Genomic DNA, 12,283 nt, shown 5'->3' with positions numbered 1-12,283 from the left:
AAAAACTCACATAGTTTAAGCAATTTCCATTATCTTTTCAATCTTTTTCATGCATAATTAAGTTTAAAGAATAATTTATACAGCTAAAAAAAAAAAAACTTCATAAGCAAATATATATATATATATATACACAGGGTGGCCCAGAAATAACAGTCACTACAATTTCATTACTATTTTATAATTTATTATTATTATTTTGATTATTAATTTATTTTTGCTTAATGTTTGTTCATTACAAACAACATACATTGCATATTCTTATTAACAGATTTTTTTCTGCTTAAATGTAGATTCTATGATTGTCCTCTAATTTCTGGGCTACATTATGTGCATGTGTGTGTGTATAGATTTTAATTATTTAAAATGTATTTCTATTGACACAACATGATGGATACCTAAGTATTTTATAAGTATATATACCAGACTAAGTATCTCTAACTGTATGCCTTTCAAATATCCTCAAATCAACTAATCATTGCATATTTTTACATTCATTGTTCAATATTAGTCTTACAGTGGATCAAGTTCCAAAGAAGTGGAAGATAGGCAAGATGTGCCACTTCATAAGAGAGAGAGATAATTGAACTCAAGCATCAAATTATAGGCCCATCTGTGTGTCAGTTGTTATAGTTCAAGTGTTGTAGAGGTGAGAACCAGGATCCAGAATTGGGTTGACAACAGTGGTATTATCTTTGATGGACAGCATGGATTTGCTAAAGAGAGGATCGTGTTTTAGTAATCTACTTACTTATTACAATAAGGTGATGGCTTCATTGGACAAAAGAGATATATATACAGTAGTATACTTAGATTTCGCAAAGGCTTTTGATAGATTACTGCACGATAAGTTGATAGTCAAACTAGAACAGATAGGGTTGGATACTAGACTAGTGCATTGGATTGGAGATTGGCTATCTGATAGATAACAGAAAGTTGTATGGGGAGCAATATCCTAGAAGAGCAAAGTCACTAGTGGTGTGTGCCTCAGTGGTCTGTTTTATGGACATTGCTAGTTAACCTGCATGTTAATGATATTGGGGAAGATTTGGATGGGAATATTCAGTTGTCTGCAGATGATGCAGAGTTGGGACAAACTATGAGGAGTAGAGCAGATGTTGTGGCCTTACACAACATGAATGGGTGCAAGAGTGGGGATTCCAGTTCAATATTGCAAAATGTAAGGTTTTAAAATTTGGGAAACAAAGAGATGGCATATAGAATTTACACTTTGGGGATATATATTTTTGGAGGTGGAGGAAATAAGAGATCTTGGGGTGATGGTAGATAAGGATATAAAAGAGGACACATTGCCAAAATTGTGAAGACAACAACGAATTCTGGGATTGATGCAGAGGACACTGACTTATAGAAATGAGGAGATTCTTGTTCCATTATATAAGGACTTGATTAGACCACATAAACTATTGTGCACAGATTTCGTCACATGGTTTTGAAAAGGACGAAGAGATGCTGGAGTGCACAGGTGATCAACTAAGGTTTCTGATCTCTGGAATATTTAATATGAGGAAAGGTTGAGAAGATGCAATTTACAGTCTAGTGGATAGGAGGAAGAGGAGTGATATGATAAAGATGCACAAATTGGTAAGGGGTTGTTATAGGATTAACATTGAAGAGGTTTTTCATAAAATGGTGGGAGATCGGGGGGGGAACAAGAGGTCATCCTTGTAAGCTGTAAACAAAGGGCTGCGAAACAGGTTTTTTTGCATGGAGAGTTGTGAATGATTGGAATGGCCTTGCCTGAGAAGGTAGTGTGTGCAGAAAATTTGAATATGTTTAAGGCATGGTATGATGAGCTGTGTGTAAAACAAAAGAATTCCTCAATGAGTATTTGACTACAATAATGTCAATACAAAGAAATTAATAACAAAGACTAAACTGAAATGAAAGATTACCTTTATGTGTTTCACTTATGATTAAGCAACAATAAAACATTTAACACCAATTTAATTAATGCAGTAATTATGGTATTGCATAAGTGTTGTCACAAACCTGTTGCACAATTTGAGTGCATTGAATTCACCTACATGAAAGAGGATCTGGTTCAAGTGGCCACTGTTCTTGTGGACCAGAAATTGCATCCTATACACAACATTCCCAACAGCAGAAAGTAACATGCTTGAAGGACCATTTGTCACAGTCTGTGATACATAAAAGCTGCCATACCAGTCGTGCAATGGGGGGAGGTGCTCCATCTACTCTAGAATTGGTTTCATCCAGACACTGTCATTGTGATGTTGTGGAATGATTAAACTGTTCGGCATATTGTAATATTTTCATGTAAAAATGGAACAAGTTACTGATCCTGTTGGAGTGATGTCCTCAAAAAAGAATGGTCCTATTATAAAACCTGCTGTGAAGCAAATGGTAATTTCAGTGAGTGTAATGTGAGTTCCTGGAGTGCATGGGGTGATTTGAAAGTCCAAAGACAATTTTGAGTGTTTACAGTCTGTGATACATGTTCTGTTCAGATAAAAATGCACCTCATCCCCCCCCACAGAATTTTCTGAGGCCAAGCATCACTGACTTCCAATCTGACCAAAAACATCAGAGTAAATGTCAGTCACATATCATAATCATGTAGCAGCTGCTGCATGGCAGATCTTGAATAGATAAAATGTAATAATTTTGTGCAAGACTTTCCATACTATGGAATAAGGCATCCAATTGTTATGCTACTCTAAGAGTGCTGCTATTATCAGTAACATTTTTGTGTGATCTGTCGACAATCACGGGGACAACCTCTTCAGTTACCCATGATGGCACTAGTTTCCATCCTCTGCCAGGTCAAACTTCCAAAGATCCTGTTTTTTTTTCAAACTTCCGAATCACTGATCTAACTGAATTAGCTAACAGAGGATCTTTATGCAAGTTCTGGTAGGTTCTAAACTCATGAAGAGCAGATGATGCATTGCATTCATTAAAGGTAAAATAACATTTGTCGGGTGCGAAAATTACGGATGTAAGTGAGACTATTAGAACGCCAAAGCAGAGGGTGAAAGAACTGATAGTAGTGGCAGGAATGAATGATTTAAAAGGCGAAAAATTTGCTGTGTGAGAGAGGACTTGAAGGAATTACTAGAGGTAGCAAAAGAAAAGAGTGAGAGAGTTAAGATAGTGAGTCTGTTGCCACGGTATGACAGAGAAGAGTTGAGAAGAAGGGCCATAATTGCAAATGACTCTATGTGCAGGTTATGCAGGAGGAGTGGTGAGGAGTTTGTGGACATGTGAAGTGAGTGATACATACTGTGTGGATGTTGAATAGTTGTTCTTGACATGATGTTTAAGGCCTCCCTCGATGAGTCTAAGGAGTCCTTGGAGTTGCCCGTAATAATAATAATAATAACATTACTAGTAACGTATGATAAGATAAAGTGTATGTTGAATATGACTATCAACAGGAATAAGTATGAAATTTTTCCCTTTATAGCTCTTATGATGCCAGCAAAACAGATGTTCAACTTTGTTTGATACAAATTTTCAGCTTTTTGGGCCAAACAACACCATATTCCCCCTATTGGCGACTTTTGAAACTCTGTCTGTCTGTATCTCTCTCTCTCTGTGTGTGTGTGTTCCTTCTTCCCATTTCTTGATTAGTCTCCCTACCAAATTTGGTGATGTTTCAGTTGTTAGATCAAGCATAAGGCTCTGAAATAGGAGAAGTTTAATTATGGCCACCAATATAATACAACATTAAAGTTTCTCAATCTTTAATGTTGAAATATTAAAGTGCCATTGTTAACATAAACATTAAAGTGATATAGTTAGCATAGGATAGTCCAAAATCATGAGGGATGGTATGAAAGTAATACCTTCTATTTTTTTCCTCTCAGCATATATACTTTATTTATCAATAACTTTTGTTTAGATTAATCCTCTATCTTTAGCAAGCATTTTGTAATTTTTAACCAAAGTTTTCATTCTCTATATACTTTTGCCAACACTGAACGAGATGCCACATGCAACCATAGAAAAGTCATTACTATAATGTTAGAACTCTTCAAGAGCAGCTTACTCCTCATCTCAGTAAAATGGCATCTTCAGAGTGATTCAACAGAGAGCCAAAAAGATAGTCAGAGGGTGTTAGATCCAGGTTATGAGCAGGACGAGGAAGATCAGTCCATCCTAATTTGCAATTGCATCCCATGCACACAGACTATGAGATCATGTTTATTAATTATATGAAGAGCCACCCTTACCATGAGTTGCCTCAGTGTTGCACTCCCTAAAGGGTCAGTTGTAACACTATCCAGGTATTTGCTTATGCTTGGACTCGTCGAACTTTATATATTTACTATATTCGACATGAAACTCTTTGAGTTTCTTATTCGGCTATGAAACAATATGGGATGTAATATCCCTTAACTTAAATGAGATCATGTGTTTTCATATTTCACCAGTCAAAGTTTTTGACTTGCATCTAACTATGCTAATGTCAAAAGTGTGAGCATACACTTTGTTTAGATGGGTGTGATTTGCCATTTCAATCACCTTCCAGGAATTCATCATCACTGTGTTTCCTGCATACTTGGGTACAGCTTGCATGTGACTGATTTTAGTACCGTTCATCTATGGTTGAAGAGACTACTATAGTCACTCAGTGATGAAATGAAATTTAATGAAAAAATTAAAGTAATCTGCTGTGCTATAATTGAAAGAAAAAACAACAGAAGACATTGCTTTTGTACTGTTCCTTGTATATTTCCTATTTTACACTTAATGAAACAATTAACACATATATAAACATGCAGTATTTAAATTCAACTCAGCACATAAACTTATCCAGAAGATGACAAAAAAAAGCTAATGCTTTTTTCAGTTTGTTAAGACAAATCAGAACCACCAGATCAGAACAATGTTACACAATTACTGATATTAATACATAGAAGAACCAAAACAATATGATTGCCTAAGTTCACTGAAGATTCTGTCAGTGATAAACTGGAAGTGTCATCAGAAACATCTTTCCATGAAAATTACTTAATGTGTCATCACAAAAACTTAACATGCATAAAGCAAAAATGTTAAGTTGCCAAGTTGCCTGGTGACATTCAGTTGTACAAGCAATGAAAAACTGCAGTGGCTCTGAATACTATTTAACAATGAATTATATTGATAAGTTAAAAAAAAAAAAATGAACTTCAACACTACCTGTTGAAGTTAAAAGACTAACCACCTTATCCACCTATTGGATAAGGTGGTTAGTCTTTTAATAAAATTTAATCTTGCTCAGTAATGCTTCACTATATACTGTTTAGCAATGAGATTACATAGAACTTGTATTATCATTAGTGTTTAAGTTGATATCAATCTTGTGGAATACAAATTATGCAGACTGATTGAGAATTTGCACACTACAGAAACTAGCAAACAGGAGAAAGAGAGGTGATATAACTGAAATTTGAAACTTCTGAAAGGGTGATACAGGATATCAGCAGATGAAATTTTTCATTTTATGGAGGGTGGAGAGACGGTCATCCATGGAAGTTGAGAATGAATACAGTGGAGAAGGGGTGAGAGCTAGATGTTTCTCTCATAGAATGGTGCTGGCAGTATGAATGAATTCAAGGAAAGGTATAAGAGCTGGTACAGGTGGTATGTTGCTTCCCTTCATGAGTTCCTCACTCCCTGGAGATCTCTCTCTTAATAATAATCTTACAGGCCATTAAAGTCCAGGGTCCAGATTGGCTTTCATAACCATTATTTTGGATAAGCAGGTTAATCTTATGAATAAACATATATTCTTGAGTGTAAAAGTGTTCTCCTGGCTATGTTACCCTTGTGGGATGATAAACCTTTCCACCTCTGTATGAGACTGGCTAAATCACCCTCCAATGAAAAGCTCATATGAACATTCTTTACATCCTAGATGGGATTTGAACCCAAGCCTTTCTAAACAAATGGCTCTGTTGAAACTGAGCTACTGAGGATTTCAAACTACTTATTACCTTTAATTAATTTCTGGAGGGAGGGGGATTAGCTCTTTCAATCTCCTTCCCCTCCTTAAACCCAATTGAAAAATTTTTTTTATATATATATATATATATATATATATATATATATATATATATATATATATTTTAAGATTTAAGTAAAAAAGTTTAAGTAAAAAATTTAAGGATCAATCTATGTGTCCAATTCCAGACAGATAGCTGGGAAGATATGGCCATTTGATAATATAACTGTCATTAAGTTCAGTACTATCTGACTGTGCATACAATCTACTTGTGTATGCTATTCCTTGCATTCTCAGAACTTGTAAGCAGAATTCCATTGCTCTAGTGTTCCATTTTCTGGAATGATTGGAGTGAATGGATAGCACTTTCACTTCAAGAGACTGGGTTTGAATCTCAGTGTGAACATAAACATTTATGGATTTCTTTATGCAGAGATGAATCGCATCACATGGTGTGACCACCACTTCCATCCTTATTGAAGGGTTGGAGTGGCTTCAGAAAGTTCCATATTCGGTCTGCAGAGCAAGTTTTCCAGATTACCTAACCTTTAGCTCATGCACTGTATTAACACACAACAGGCTGACAACTGTTTACTGGTGGGATTTGCATTAATATAAATAATAAAATAAAACTGCTGGCTGAGATTGCAATGACAATGTAACAAGGTGCAAAATGGCAATACCAAGCTCACACAAGACACCCATAAACTCTCGAATCAACTAAAGTGTTTAGGAAAAAGTTGCATTCTACAATGGATTCCTTCTCATGTAGGCATTGATTACAATGAAGCTGCTGATGAATTAGCAAAAGAGGCCAGAGAACTCAAACAAGAAACTACCATGATAACTGTTGCTGATGCTAACGCACTAACAAAAGCTAAACTAATTCCATTGAAATCAGTGATACAACATCAAATTCCAGAAGTCTATGGTGACAGAAAGACTTCCACCATGATAGCAAGACTACGAACAGGACATTATAGGAATGAAGATCAATACAGATGATACGAGAAAATATAGATACTGCAACAACTGCCCGAATACCGAACTGACCCACTCACATCTTTACCTGTCCAGCAATTACAGCAGCCTTGCAAGAAATAGATCCTAATCCTGAACAATAGCACTATACAAACAAAATAATCGACATAGCCAAAGCAGTTCAAGGAACACATGGAAACATCTAAGACTCTTCAAAGGACAAGACAACAACAACAAGGTGCTGCTAGTGCTTAAAAATACCAACAGAAATTTCCCAATTGCATTGTCCCAAAATGAAAACATCTCCAGGAAATTGGGTCATTTAGTGTTGTATACAAATGAGACAATCACAAAATTAAAATTATTATTATTATTAGCCATTTTCACGAAGTTCTGAGATTCACTGCTGAAGGCTTTTTATTATTATTATTATTCAGACCTCCATGGAGTCAAAAGACTTATTGTGGGGGGGGGGGGGGGCCTTCCTAGAAAACACAAAGTCTATCATACCACTCCTTGAACTCATTAACCGTTCTTGCTCTCACCACTCTTATCAGGCAATGCATTCCATGGTTCAATCACCCTTTAGCTCACAGCCTCCTTTCATAACTTATAGGGATGGCCCCTTGTCATTGCGCTTTCCTGCTGTTCCACCAAGTGAAAGAACTCACCGGTGTCAACCACGTAACTACCTCTCAACAGTTTAAAAGTCTCAATCATATCACCTCTTCTTCTATCTACCAAACTCTGCAGTCCACATTCTCTCAGCAGATCCTTATAACTAACATTGTACGGTCCTGAAACCATCTATGTTATCCACCTCTGTACCCTTTATACAGTTAATTTATCCCCCTTCATATACTGGGGACCAAATTTGAGAACAATAGTCTAAGTGTGGTCTGATCAGGGTCTTATATTGTACAATGGAATGATAACTCTTTTATCTCTGAAGGTCAGTGTCCTTCTCAGTATTGCAGCAATCCTCTGGGTTACCTTCACCACCTTTGCAATAAGTTCCCTGAATTTCAGCTGTCTATCAAACAGCATCCTGCCAGATCTCGTCTCCCCTACTTAATCCAGTCGAGTATACAGCCTCCCATCAATGTATCCCAGACTTCAAGACTTGACATTTTGCTGCATTAAACCAATGATTTCCCCCATTCATTTGCCCATCTCTAGCTTACTCAAATCCTCTTGCAGGGCTGCCACATCTGCACTATTACTAATAACCCTTCCAAGCTTCACATCATCTGCAAACAAGTGAATATCCCCTTGCAATCCATTGACAATGTCATTGATATAAAGGTTAAACAATACAGGTCCCAGTACTGAGCCCTGTGGGATCTCACTTGTAGCCTTCTGCCTCCTTGATATTGTCCCACCATACACAGCTCTCTGATACCTATCAGAAAGCCAATCCTGAATCCAGTTGACTAACCTGACATATAAACCCATGTGCTGCAACTTAAATATCAGCTTATCATGTGACACCCTGTCAAATGCATTAGCAAAATCCAAATAAATGGCAGTATATGCTTTTCCCTCATCAACTGCTCTTGTCACTTTTATTATAAATGGAAATCATATTACTAAAGCAAGAGCACCTCATAACAAATCCATGTTGACTCTCACAGACAATATTACCCTCAACTGTCCAACACTGTATATGGTCCCTCACTAATTTCTCCAAGATCTTAACAACTACTGATGAAACACAACTGGCCAATAGTTAGACACATCCAGTCTGCTGCCGCCCTTATGCAATGGCACTATCTTACCTTCCTTCTATTCCTTAGTACCTTTCCCATAGCCAGACTTCCATTGAAAGGCCAGGTCAACAGAATTTTAGCACATTCTCTCAAAACCAGTGGTGAAATACCATCCATCCCACAGCTTTACTGACATCCAGGGTACTCAGTATTTGGAAAACACTTCCTCTTGCACCTCTAAACCTTGAACCTGCCCTATCCCTCTAGTATTAAAACTTACTTTTCAAGGATGAAATGCTCCAATAAAGTGTTTATTGAACAACTCCACTATGTCCTCTGCATCACTCTATTCCCATTTTTATCCCACAATGTCATTCTTCCACAATCACTTCTCCTCCTAATGGCCACATAGCTAAAAAATTCCCTACGATTTCCTTTGGATCTTAGTGCCAATCTCTTCTCATATTCCAGTTTCGCCTGCCTTAGCATACTGACCTGACCTGAGGCTTATATATTCTTCATGCATCTGCTCTCCACCCCCTCTCCTTATATCTCTTCCATAGCCTCTTTTTCACCTGCAGTTCCTGTTTCATATTGTTTGTCATCCACTTTACACCAAATTGTCTCCTATTCTCCTCTTGTGGAATACAGCTTACTGTTGCTGCTAACAAATATTCCTTCACAATTTCCCAAGCACTAATAATACTCCAGCCTTCCAATTCCACCCTCAATGGAATTGTCCCAAGTGATATCTAAGACTACTATAATCACCTGCTTTATAACTCCATATACATTCTCTTCCAATTCCACCCTCGATGGAATTGTCCCAAGTGATATCTAAGACTACTATAATCACCTGCTTTATAACTCCATATACATTCCTTTCCAATTCCACCCTCGATGGAATTGTCCCAAGTGATATCTAAGACTACTATAATCACCTGCTTTATAACTCCATATACATTCCCTTTTCTTTGATACGCCTGCATGTCTATTCATCTTCCAAGTCAAAACCACATGGTCACTCTCTTCAACTGGGGGAAGAGATGTCATCTCAGTTATTATCAGCTCTTCTGATGCTATGCAAACCAAATCCAAAACTCTTGAACCTATTGTTTCCTCTATTACATGTTGCCTAAGACATCTGTCTCTCAAGAATTCTAAAAATTCCATTCCCTTATTGCTACATGCATTTTCTGCTTTCCAACTTATACTGCTGTTAAAATCTCTCATAACAATCATTCTTCTTGTACTTGTTAAGCTCAACTGCCTAAACATCTCTTGCTTCTCACCCTCTGTGTTCCTTGACTTCTAGTAACATCCTACTAAATATCCGGTCTTCCCAACTGTACCTCACACCATATGCTTTCAAAAGCATTAGTGTCACTGCTTTCCAAAGCCTCTAGTCTTAGAGGACATTCATCAACACTTATCATAAACAGTATTCCACCACTGCATTTTCCTCTTCATATCCTGTCGAAAAATGCTGTACCCTACTACTTCTATTCCTGTTATTATATCATCTTCCATCAACCATATCTCAGAGATCCCAATAATCTTTGGCCAGGCTGATGCTATCAGCACCACCAATTCATCTCCTTTATTCCAGATACCCCTGACATTAGTGTAAAACATAAAAATGTCACTGCTTCTATACCTATCATTATCTCCTCCAGACTCCACTGGACTCAGTGTTACTTGATGTCGTCCCACTTCCCACAAGAGGCAATCCATGGTACCATCCACCCTGGGAATTCTTATATCCCTGCACTGACACACTGACTCATTCAGAAAACAGCAATATCTCTCCAGATGTCTATGTCCGTCCTCATTCAAATGCATGCGGTCTCTCACATACAGTTCCTTTCGGTCCAAAAATACCCTCCAAGTATCCACGTATTTCAATCCTTGCTTCTGACACGTTCTGGCTATTATGCTTTTTTTTTTTTTTTTTTATGTTGAGCTCATACACAGGAGGTTGATTGGTCAACCTATAGTACATTAGTACCGTGTATGGGTAGTAGGTTGGGAAAGGAGGAATTTGTTTATATTTCATTTGAATGACTTTAAATTGTATTCCTTGGGAAACACAGCAGGTGGGAGACTGTTCTACAGTGCAGCATTTGCAGGGATGAAGGAAGAGGAAAAGAAATTGTTCTGTTTGTTTCTAGGTGTACTGTGAAGGGATGTTGTGCAGCAGCTGCACGTCTTCCAATGAGCTTAGTACTGAGCAGAGGAATTATTGATGTTATTTCAGATAAGCATTTCCCATGGAAATATTTGTAGAATTTACATACTGCAGAGACCATATGTCTGTGTGAAGTGGGGGGGGGTTGGTAAAGAATGGATCATTGATAAGTCTAATTGCTCTCCTCTGTATTGAGTCGAGCATTTTGAAAGAGCTTTTAGGCCCCTCCCCCCCATATGTGGGAGCAGTATTCAATAGCTGGGTGGATTTGTGATTTGTATAATGTTAATAGCTGTTTAGGGGTGAAGTAACGTCTTGAGCGAAAGAGAAATCCTAGTTTTTTTGAGACTGAGGATACAATGGTTGTGATATGCTCATGCCAGGAGAGGTTTGATGTGAGAGCGATTCCAAGAAGTGAGATCTCAAACTGTCTGGAAATTTGGGTATCGTCAAAAAGGATACCGGGAAAAAATTATTCTTTTTTTATGGGAAATAGTACAGAACTGGCTTTTATTGGCATTGAAATTTATGAGATTATCCGAACCCCATTGTAGGATGGCTTGTAGATTGGAGTTGAGGGTGGTGGTGGTGCATTGTGTAGGGTAAGACTTATCAAATGCAAGCCAGGAGTGTAGTGTGCTGTCATCTGCAAAACTGTGTATTGGGTTGGAGGTCAATTGCAGTAGGTCACTGATATATAACAGGAAGAGGGTTGGTGAGAGGACAGAACTTGTGGGACCCCAGCATTAATTGATTGGTGAGAGGATAGGGAGCCGTCCACTATCACACACACGGTGTGCATCCAGACAGAAAGCTGGGAATCTAATTACAGAAGTCCTGGGTCAGACCGAATGATGGTAGCCAAAGGCTTCGGAGATATCTAGTGCAACCACTTGAGATTTGCCAAACTTCTCCATAGCATTTGTCCAGAGATGGGTGATGTATGTGAGCAGATCTCCTGTTGATCGGCAGTGGCAGAATCCATACTGGCAGTCATTTATTTGGTGAGTATCTTCAAGATAGTGTAGGAGTTGGAAATTGATGATTTTTTCCATTACTTTTGACAGGACTGAGGTAAGCGAGATAGGGCGGTAATTGGATGGCAGAGTTGTCTCCCTTCTTGGGAATGAGCTGAATATAGGCCAATTTCTAGTTTGTGGGATAGATTCCAGTGGAGTAAGAGAGTATATATAGCTGACATAGGATAGGGGTCAATTCTGGAGCACAAACTTTCAGAACAATTGGGAGAATGCCATCAGGACCAGGAGACTTTTTTGTGTCTAATTTGGACAGTATTTTTCTGATTTCATCCTGGCAAAAGGATATAGGGAACATTGTATGTTGGGTGTCTGGAATGGTTTGGGTGACATTTACCATCGTCAGTTATGCATGTTTTTTAAGCAAAGTATGAAGCCAGAAGATTGGCTTTTT

At 37.8% G+C, this 12,283-nt stretch overlaps 1 protein-coding gene across 1 annotated transcript in view; it reads right to left on the bottom strand.

The window, feature by feature from the left end:
* Positions 1–12,283, bottom strand: part of LOC150107495 (uncharacterized) — a 1,121,546-nt gene that overhangs the window by 699,331 nt on the left and 409,932 nt on the right. The gene's annotated exons all lie outside the window — the stretch shown is intronic.

This window comes from Typopeltis vanoorti, chromosome 4, assembly GCF_054136105.1.
Source record: "Typopeltis vanoorti isolate ZY-2024b chromosome 4, IOZ_Tvanoo_1.0, whole genome shotgun sequence".
NCBI lineage: Eukaryota > Metazoa > Arthropoda > Arachnida > Uropygi > Thelyphonidae > Typopeltis > Typopeltis vanoorti.
This window is presented reverse-complemented; position numbering and strand designations above follow the sequence as displayed.